At 39.6% G+C, this 10,304-nt stretch overlaps 1 pseudogene; it reads right to left on the bottom strand.

Annotated features, from left to right (window-relative positions):
- Positions 1-7,561: 7,561 nt before the first annotated feature.
- On the bottom strand, positions 7,562-9,904 carry LOC143571929 (zinc finger BED domain-containing protein RICESLEEPER 1-like; annotated as a pseudogene).
- Between the last annotated feature and the right edge of the window lie 400 nt (positions 9,905-10,304).

Genomic DNA, 10,304 nt, shown 5'->3' with positions numbered 1-10,304 from the left:
ACAAATGAAAACCCCGTATGAGATTGTCTATGGTCACAAGCCTACTGTTGCACACTTTAGAGCTTTTGGTTGTCCGTGCACTCTACTGAATCTCGAATCTACTCCGAAATTCGGGGCTAATGCTGATGAATGTTACTTTGTTGGTTATGCGGGTAATACAGCTTACAGAGTCTACAACAAGTCAACCAAGCATATTATAGAGTCCTATGAGGTTCGTTGGTTGGAAGAAAATGAAATTGATGCTCGTGTTGGTCCAGACTGGTTATTCGACTACAATGAACTCTTCAAAACGTTCAACGTGTTTCCAGTCACCAACCCAGATGTAGCTTCCATAGACACTGTGAAAGAAGATCAAAATGCCGTGTCTCACATATCTCCTGTTCTGGATGATGATTTGACAGACCCAATTGATGTCACTCCATCCATGCCTGTAAATCTACCAGAGCCTGTCACAACTTCATCATCTTCACCAACTCTATCAGAAAATGTTTCAACAGTTGAGGGGGAGAGTCCTATTCGTTAGATTTTAGGGAGCACACTTTTTCCCGATGCCATTCCAAATGAATATGTCGTCGGTACTTCGTACTCACACAGTACAACGACCTCTGGATGGAAGAACCCTCTTACTGATATTGATGAGAACATGTCAAACCTACACTCTACCGATGATGTTTCTGATCAATTAATTCCAATGAGGATTCAGAAAAATCATCCACTTGAGAACGTCATAGGTCCACTTGAAACGGGCGTGTCCACCAGAAGTCAGACAAGACACATCAACAGTTGTTTGTTCTCCTGTTTCATTTCCCTAATCGAGCGAAAGACAGTAGAAATGGCACTTCAATAACCAAGTTGGGTTGATGCTATGCATGAAGAGTTGAATCAGTTTGAAAAGTTGAAGGTGTGGAGATTGGTTGAGTTGCCGGAGGGAAAGAAAGCTCTTAACACGAGATGGGTATTCCGAAACAAACAAGATGACATGGGGGTTATTGTTAGAAACAAGGCACAGTTGGTAGTTCGTGGTTTTCGTCAAGTCGAGGGATTAGACTACACTGAAGTCTATGCTCCAGTGGTTAGGCTTGAGTCCATCCGAATCTTTCTGGCCTATGCGTCGTTCATGGGGCTTACAGTATATCAGATGGATGTCAAGACCGCGTTTCTGTATGGGGAAGTCAAAGAATAGATCTATGTGAATCAACCACTGGGTTTTGTCGATTCCAAGAAACCAAAGCACGTCTACAAGCTAGACAAGGAATTATATGGGTTACACCAGGCTCCTTAGGCGTGGTATGCTATGTTGACCTCACATATTCTAGATCATTGCTATAAGCGAGGAACCATTGATCAAACCATGTTCCGGAAAACTATCGGAAATGATTTAATTCTAGTCCAGATCTATGTAGATGACATTATTTTCGGATCCACCAGTGCCGATTTGTGTGCAGAGTTTGAGGAAGTAATGAAGAAAAGATTTGGGATGAGTTCGCTGGGTGAAATGACAACATTTCTGCAGTTACAGGTTCGCCAAAGCTCGGCAGGAATTTTACTGCATTAAGGGAAGTATGTTGAGGATATGCTCGCAAAATTCGAGTTTCAAGATTTCAAGAGTGCTAACACTCCCATGGCGGAAAGGCCTTTACTGTCATCTGATCCGGAAGGAAGTCCCGTAGATCAGATGTACTATCGATCGATGATCGGGTCTCTGATGTACCTCACTGCCAGTCGTCCTGACATCATGCTTGCAATCTGCCAGTGTGCTCATTTCCAGGCTAATCCTAAACTCTCTCGTTTAATTGTTGTTAAACGTATTTTTAGATATCTGAAGGGACAATTGAAGTTAGGTCTTTGGTATCCCAAACAATCAAAATTTGATCTATATGCTTTTGCTGATAGCAATTATGGTGAGATGACACTGACAGGAAATCTACATATGCTGGATGTCAGTTCTTAGGAGATCGTCTCATTTCTTGGCAGTGTAAGAAACAACAAACGGTGTCCACCTCCACTACCGAGGCGGAGTATGTTGCTACATCAGCTTGCTGCTCTCAGGTCATCTGGATGCAAAACCAACTGCTGGATAACGGTTTGGAATTTCTTGATACTCCAATCTTTTGTGATAATGATGCTGCCATTGCAATTGTGAAAAATCCTGTTCAACATTCTAAAACTAAACACATCAATATTAAAATTCATTTTATTCGTGACTGTTACGACCGAAAATTGATTCACGTTGAACAAGTTCACACTGATAACAATGTGGCAGACTTATTTACAAAACCGGTTGGAACAACCAAATTTAATGTGCATGTGAGTTTTCTTAAAATGCTTCGTTTTGAGGATTGAGTCTTTTGGGAATATATTTGTTCATATTGTCTAATTTGCACAAATTTAGGGGGATAAAAATCAAAAAGTAAAAAATAGTGTGTGTGCATTGTTTTTTTTAAACATTTGCTTTTCAAGATTCACTCTCGCTTAAAATTATGTCGGTTGCTCAAGTTTGAAGGACATATACTTGTATATGGTTGGTTCGGTGTTCTACTCATAGACTCACAGGATAGCCATTTACCTAAAGGCTGAAAGCATCCGGGGCGAATGTGATATGTTTTATGTTTTGTATTCTTTCACTTAAAATTATGTCGGTAACTCTGAGCTGAAAGGACATGTATCTTCATACATGCTTGGTCCGGTTAATGTAGGTTCCCTGGACGGATCACACGAGATATCCCGATATACACAGGTGCGGAATCCCTGTGTAGATTGTTACGGACGTAGAACACAATCACACGAACACACGAATACGATACGAACAAACTCACGTTATATTAATAACTCAAACCGTGATACTTACAGGCTCTCGACCTCACGTCACTTGACTCACTGAATTACACGTAACTTGACCAACCTAAACTCTTACGTAAACAGTAACCGTAACCTATATAAATACACGACAACTTCGCCTCAGGCGAAGTTGTCCATAACTTCGCTTGTTCAACAAGTTCGCCTAGGCGAACTTGTCAACAACTTCGCTTGGTTAACAAGTTCGCCTAAGCGAACTTGTCAATAACTTCGCTTTAAACAAACAAATACATAAACAATATTACAGACTCGATTACAGACATTAGACATATGAACTACTGACATTTATGCACCAACAGACTCCCCCTTGGCAGTAGCTTCATATCTTTGATCTTTCAGCTCTTGTCTCGTAATCCTGTATCTTCACGCGTGCACTCCTTCTCTAACACACACCGTGACTACTCGCTGATATTTCCTTGCTTCATCCTTCCAAGCAGGAATATAGAATATCTTCTTTTCATTCAACACTTGCAGATCAGCTTTCGATAAGTTAACAAGATGCATCGGATCATACACCCTCAGCACTTCTTGTTCATCTTCGTCTTCCATCACGGCTTCAGCAGTCTGGCAATCAACGTACCACCATTTTAGATTCTTCAACACATCTTGAGGCATAGTCTTCATTGGAACCTCCTTGATGCATCGGATCGGTTTGTACTTCATCACCATCCATGGCTTGCCATCTGCTCTCATTCCCCTTTCTGTATCCTCCACGAGCTTTCCCTTCTGTGGCTTTAATAATTCAAACTTCTTCTCTTTTATGCTTTCTTTCCACACGATCTTCCCAATCACTCTTGCCATGTTTTCGTCACTTCTATTTATCAGGCCCAACCTGGCCAAATCCTTCACCTCACATTCCGGCAACGTATTGAGAGATCTCAGGGTTCTTTTGAAGTATTGAATACCATCATAACGCTTCACCACAAACAACTTTATCTGTTCATCATATATCCAACAGATAATTCCCTTCTTCGACTCAGCATAGCCTTTGATGTTATAACTCTTCTTGAACATGGCTGGAACAGCAGGCTTCTTGGTCTTAATAAACCAATGAGCACAGCCTTCCTTCCACCTAGGCTGCTCCTCCCACTCTGTCTCATCCATCTCAGTACCCATGTCGGCTTTCTCAACATCAGGGATCTCGTGTTCAACGTCTTCTACTACTATCTCTCCTTCCTCAATCTCACTCTCAATCTCAATCTGCTCACCGATCTTCTCAATCACATCACTCGGCAGCACATCTTCATGAAACAACACATCATCGCTGAACATATCATCGTCAAGTTCCTTCAACGCATCAATCACGTCATCATCCACCAACACCACATCATCACCACCAGCCGCGTCGGTAGACTCCCCCTCAGCTGTGGAAGTACCAAGAGCTTGAGAAGTTCTTGGCAGCTCACCACCTGCATCTTTCGATGCATTGGGATCATCGTCTCGGTCATTTCTTCTTTTCGTCCTGAGCTCGTCGCCCTTACAGCTCATCTCCCCCTGAGATGCCAAGAACTCCTTCAAGGCATCTATAATTTTCCCATGCTCAACCAGGAGGGATGACTGTAGTTGATTTGCTTCCACTAGGCGTTGAATAGTCTTCGATTGCTCTGCCACGATCCGCTCTAGTGAAGCTATTCTCTCTGAGTCTGACATAGGCGAAGGCGAGACATCAGATCAGGCGTAACCGAAGGTGGTACCATACCTGATAACCCTGCAGTAGTAACGACCGTTGACTCTACAAATCGTGCAGCTACCACCGACTGAGTAAGCGTTGGAGGTGGTAGAGACACAATCTCCGGAGTCGACGTCTGGATAGTAGTGACGGATGGAATGCCAGCAGATGATGTAGCCACCACGGGAACATCCGCAGCGCTTGTACTTGTAACCTGTACAGAAGAAGGAACAATAGACATACCAGACAGTGCGGCCGGAGCAAAACGTACCATCCTTGAAGTCTCTCCAGCTCCCATGCCAGCACCTGTCCTTTCCCGTCTTGATCTTCTTATCAGCTTATGTATGTCTTCTTCCTCTTCTGACTCTTCATCATCCTCCGTTCTCTTTCTCTTCCCAAAAGTTCTCTCTCGAGACACCATCAACCGTCTCCCCTCATTCATGATCTCATCCAAATCTGAGTCAGCCATCGATGTAGCTGCTCTAGTAGCACTCACACCCGAACCTTGTGCAGCCGAGACCTGCACCTCTTCAACTTGATCCATATCAAAATAACCTTGACCTCCAAAGACAGCGTCAAGATCTATATCCTCTACAGCCGACACAACAGGCACAGCAGGAGCAGGAACAGCTTGAGTTGCTCTTGCCTGTCGCGGTTGAGGATCTCTGAACTCGTCCCCACCAGCAGGAACATACTCTGGGTTGATTAAAAACCCAAACAGTGGAGTATGCCTTGGACGACGTTCAGGGTTGCTCCTCGCACTTGAAGTGCGGCATTGAGCAAAGATACGTTTGCTCACAGATTCCACGTATCTGATCGGGCGTCTCTGAGGTAGATTCGGAGCCACATGGTTCAATATCATCTGTATAAAACGTGGATACATAATGAACCGCTCCCGAGACATCGCCCTCCTCTGTCTGTATATCTCGTACAAGACCATCTGACTGAAACTGTAGCGTTTATTGTAAGTCAGTGCAGTCATTGCAGACTGCATGGTCGCACCCATACCATCCGTGCCCGCCTTCCTTTCTGACATGCAAACTATCATGACGTGCATAAGGAAGCGCCACTGATCAAGCAGAAAACCCTTCCGTCGCTGTGTATCGCCTAATGGACCAGAATAGCCCATTCGGAGAAACGCTCCATCACGAAACGGAGCTACGAACTCAATTGGGTCGTCCCTCGTCTCTTCTCCAAACCGTAATGCCACCCGAATCTGTTCAGAATTGAACTGAACTTGTTGATTGTTCACAGTCGCTCGCATGACCGGGGGCTCAACACGACAATCATATTCTACCGTCTGCCAAAAGTCTTCGATATTTGGTAGAGATATCGGCAGAGTGTTTGTGATGGCATGAAAAATCCTCGAGCGTAGGAGGAAAGTTATGATCTCGCTCTGATACCAATTGTAGGTTCCCTGGACGGATCACACGAGATATCCCGATATACACAGGTGCGGAATCCCTGTGTAGATCGTTACGGACGTAGAACACAATCACACGAATACGATATGAACAAACTCACGTTATATTAATAACTCAAACCGTGATACTTACAGACTCTCGATCTCACGTCACTTGACTCACTGAATTACACGTAACTTGACCAACCTAAACTCTTACGTAAACAGTAACCGTAACCTATATAAATACACGACAACTTCGCCTCAGGCGAAGTTGTCCATAACTTCGCTTGTTCAACAAGTTCGCCTGTTTGTTTAAAGCGAAGTTGTTGACAAGTTCGCTTAGGCGAACTTGTCAACCAAGCGAAGTTGTTGACAAGTTCGCCTAGGCGAACTTGTCAACAACTTCGCTTGGTTAACAAGTTCGCCTAAGCGAACTTGTCAACAACTTCGCTTTAAACAAACAAATACATAAACAATATTACAGACTCGATTACAGACATTAGACATATGAACTACTGACATTTATGCACCAACAGTTAACCACTTGTGGTCATATAGGATAGCCATTTACCTGAAAGCTTAACGTGACCGGGGTGACTAAATTCTTAATACTCGTGTTTTCTGTAACTCCTTGGGAAATGATATTACTATTCAGTTAATATCTTTTTATAAGCTTCAAAATATTTTAAAATGAAAATTGATCCAACCTTTGGAAAATGATAGGTAAGTTGTTTTTGTGTGCCTAACGGGTGAAGTTATTAAGCTTAAAAAGCTCTAAAATAGTCATTGATTTGTATGGTAGCTTTCCATGATTCGTAAAAGTTGAAGTGATATACACTAAATTTGCTAAACTTAATGTGGAGGGTCATTTTGAAGAAATGTGCATGTCTCCATATACGTCTCTCCAAAGGACAGGTAGAAAAGCAATTACCCAGTCATACACGAGCCCGTTACTGTAGGCTTGTAAATGAACCGATCAAACACGAACATGGGCTTGTTCGTGTTCGTTCGTTTAACTTTAGGCAAACTCGAACTCGAACACTTAAACGAACATGAAATAAATGTTTGTGTTCATTTGTTTAAAAAGTGGTCATGTTCGTGTTCGTTCATTTAAAAACTCAACGAACAGTTCGTGAACATAAACGAACAAAAACGAACACTTAAACGAGCATTTAAACGAACATATATGAACACTAAACAAAAATATATGAACACTAAATGAACAATAAACGCACAAAATGAACAGTCATTAATTGCATAATTCATCCAAAAACTACATCCAAACTGTTGTTTACAAGTACATGAAAAGAATCCATCAAGATTCTATCAAAAAGTTCATCATGATTCAAACAATAAATCAACCGTTCATCCTTGTTTCATCCAAGACGTGTTATCCAAAGTCTTCCATCCATGTTAAACCTATAATAAAAGAGAGATATATGAAATACATGTTACTAGTGGTTCTAATGTACATGTTATATTTGCGAAACCAATAACACAATAATTAAACACTTCACCGTATTTTCATTCATGCATGATGTATGCAATATCGTCATTTTCCTACGGTTAACAATGAAAAAAAATTTTAGTAGTTGAATAATAATGATATTATAGTTGAAAGAATAAGCAAATCACCTCTTTTTATGTAATCCATAATAATGACGATACCAATCAGTTCCACAAACAAGCGTGTCTACCATCTCCGTTCCGAAACATGAACGATGTGGGTCAATAACCCTCCCACCGACGCTAAAAGCTGATTCAGAAGCAACAGTTGTTATCGGAACATATAAGATATTAGCCGCCATTTTAGATAAAATTCTATACTTATGTTTATTTTCCTTCCACCATTTCAATGCATCAAACTTTGCATCAGCTTCACACAAGTATACCCCTTCATCTAAATAAGTGGCTAACTCGGACTTCACGTGTTCAAAGGTATTAACACTTCTGATATGTTGGGTGAACTTAGCGCTACATGTGTTCGTACTAAATCGAGAAGTGGTGAAGCTAGAGCTGTTAGAAGTACAAGCTTTGATCCCGCTTCCACTGTTGGATTGAACATTATTAGATTCTTTATGCGCCTCAACATATTCTTCAAACAAATACTCTAAAGCATCACGAACAATTTGAGCTTCTACTTCCCATAAACCTTCAGAATATATTATCTTGAAAAAAAATTGATTAACTCCATTTTATATCTAGGGTCCAAAATAGCACCAAAAGAAATCAGCATATTAGAAGAACCCCAATACTTATCAATTTTTTCTTTCATCTTAAGGGCCATTGAATTCATAAAATCATACTCATTTAAAGCTACTTTATCCAATGCTTCCTTTATTACATATAACTCACTAAGATATAAATTAGAAGTTGGATACTCGGAACCTACAAGATTAAAAAATAATTAAAAAATGAAATCTTGATATTTGAAATAAAAGAACTCGTGAAAATGATGGCCAAATATTACATATATGAATAAACTACATGTGTTTTAATAAAATTCTTAATGATGGCTAAATATTGAATAAGTTAGCTGATCAGTTAGAAAAGGACTTTGGGTTAGAACTGATCAGTTAGCTTAATTTTGAATAAAATACAAACATATATGAACAAAATACAAGAAATTATTTTGGTAGCCTGATCAGTTAGCTTAATTTTTGAATAAAATACAAACATATATGAATAAAAATACAAGCAACATATTAGCTTATTCAATATTGGTGGAGAGTGAAAGGAACGAGCATACACTGTCGACTTTATCCCAGTCATCACTACTTGGCAATGTCTTGTATGTACTTTCTCGGCCGACATAATTAACAAAAACTTTTTTAAATTCCAAGGCCATAGATAACGTTGCATAAGTTGCATTCCACCAAGTAGTGACATCCAAGATAAGATGCTTATTTTTCAGCTGTAATTGTTTGGTGAGCTCAGTAAAGATATGCAATCGTCCCGGAGAGGCACCCACATATTTCACGCTCTAACGAAATTTGTGAATTATATGTTGAATTTCTGATAGACCGTCTTGAACTAACAAGTTGAGAATATGCGCACAGCAACGAACATGGAATAATTTCCCATCGAGAGGAAGTTTCTTTTGAAGATGTAAATTTTCTAACAGTATTCGAGCTACCACATCACTAGTCTTAGCATTGTCAACAGTCAACGTAGCCACCTTCATCTCAATATTCCAATCTTTTAAACACTTATATAAGCAATCATAGATATTTACTCCGGTATATGGTGGAGGCACATCTACAAAACTCAATATGTGTTTGTGAAGATCAAAATCCGAGTCTACAAAATGGCATGTAACTACCATGTAATGTATATTCTGAAGGATTGTCCACATGTCAGTTGTGATACTCACACGCTTGACATTTTTCAACATTTTCTGAATTCTTTTCTTTCCAAGATCATAACTAGAGATACAATCTTGTCGAGTTGCTGCACGTGAGATCTTTTCAAATTCTGGATTAGCTTCCTTCATCAACACATTAAACAACTCATACTCAACAAAATTAAACGGTAGTTCATGCACCATAATCATATGAGATGTTATCTCCCGCATCTTAGAATTGCTAAACTTCCAGTTTTGGACCATTGATGAAGAACCCGATGCATTTCCAGAAGATACATTTAACTTTAATTGTCCTTTAGCATCAACTTAAAATTTCGGGCAATAATTATCCATGTGCCTAATTGAATGGTGTGGTGGAACTATCCTTAGGCTGCTTTATTTTCTCATTACAATGCAAACATATAACGAGTTTAGTTCCATCAGCCGCTGTTATTTTACGAAAATGATCCCAAGCACATGATGTCAACTTTCTTTTCCGTTTAGTGTAATGCACTTCATCTTTATCATTTTCTTCCTCTTCTACCACATTATTTTCTTCAGTTTCATTCACATTCACTTCTTCATCGTTAACTATTATAACATCATCGCTACTAGGCGCCTTTTTCGACATTGGAGTATCCACACTTGCTTCAAATTCTGTATCATTCGAACCAAGTCTAGAAATCAGTCAAGTCTCGATTGATATCCAAAAACAAAAAAGAAAAGTTACAAATTCAGATAATGATTCAAATACACATATTTTTTTATATACAAAACTATATTGTATTCAATGGCTAATTACAACTAATATAAACACTCATGTACTAAACAAACAGAGCTGGTAAACAAAAAGAATACAATTTAACAAAAGATTTCCAGCCACTAAATTAAATAGCTTCAGCTCATCCATCTTTTTGTTTACCAACAAATAGCTAAATACTCAAAATTCAAACATTTATGTTTCTTAATATGATTTTCAGCACTTAAAATAAATTTGAATCCTTCATATAAGATTATCTACATAAAAAATA

The sequence above is a fragment of the Bidens hawaiensis genome, unplaced genomic scaffold (assembly GCF_021521415.1).
Source record: "Bidens hawaiensis isolate Kalapana, Puna unplaced genomic scaffold, B.hawaiensis_p1.1 tig00025626_1, whole genome shotgun sequence".
Lineage (NCBI taxonomy): Eukaryota > Viridiplantae > Streptophyta > Magnoliopsida > Asterales > Asteraceae > Bidens > Bidens hawaiensis.
Note: the sequence above shows the minus strand (reverse complement) of the source record. Positions and strands in the feature narration are given on the sequence as shown.